Source organism: Arachis ipaensis, chromosome B10, assembly GCF_000816755.2.
Source record: "Arachis ipaensis cultivar K30076 chromosome B10, Araip1.1, whole genome shotgun sequence".
NCBI classification, from domain to species: Eukaryota; Viridiplantae; Streptophyta; class Magnoliopsida; order Fabales; family Fabaceae; genus Arachis; species Arachis ipaensis.
This window is the reverse complement of record NC_029794.2, coordinates 11,607,144-11,608,250: the sequence shown is the minus strand read 5'-3', so window position 1 is coordinate 11,608,250 and position 1,107 is coordinate 11,607,144.

The window sequence follows — 1,107 nt, the reverse complement described above, 5'->3', positions numbered from 1 at the left end:
ATCTTGATGGATTATGGAAGGTAAGACCCAACCTAATCATAACCAAGGTGCCAAAGTTCGAAATTTGAATTTTGGAGCAATTTACACATAGAGAATTGACTCCTGAGGATCAATCCTCACATGTTAGCTAATCCAAAAATTTAAATTTTGCTATGTGAGGATCGATTTCTATCCTAAAGGTTGGAATCAAGCTTATACATTCAAAAGACACAAAGACCCTACCAAAAACGTATTTTCTTGACCCATAGGCTCTTTCCATCTATTCCCAACGAATATGGGAGTTTAAAGGCCTATAAATAGAGGTTTATGTGAATGTTTTTAATAGGTTAAAAATTTTTATTATGGAAAATAAATGTATGCAATTCAATTCTATTGGTGTGTGCATGTGTTTTATTTTGATATGGAAATCAGTAATCGAATCTACCGATTATTTTGTAACTTGATTTTTAAAATTTTTTAAATATCAAATCGGAGTGTCCGATTTGTTTGTTATGATTTTTTTTTAAAAATAAAAATTTACAAATCGGAGGGTCTGACTTTTTGTTCTTTATAAATCGGATGGTCCGATTTTTATTCCCAAACAAATCAGAGGGTCTAATTTTCACATTTTAAATAAAAAAGTTTCATATTTTATTATCCATAATTCTAAAAAATACCATTTTCACCTCAATATCAAAAATAATTTGCGTTTTCAATACACTACATCTTTTATATTTATCAAAAATTTAAATTTCACAAGTTTTCAAAAGGAATTTTTATCAAAATTTGAGAAATAACTTTAAAATTATTCATAGTGATTCATTTATAACTATATACTCTTTTAAGACAGTTTGTATAATCTGAGTTTTATCTTTTCCCATTGTGAAAGAAGAATTATATAACTTTTTTACTTAAAATATGATTCTCTAAATAGTGAGGTTAGTTATATACTTATACACTATAGTCAATAAAGATACCAAGAGTTATATAAACACTGAAGACAAAACGCTTTAACTTGTAAATGTCAATTTGTATAGAGCAATCAATTGAACTTTCAACTAATATTTTACATGTCAACATTTATAGTTTATATAAACTTAAAATATAAATAAAAAGAACTATATTATA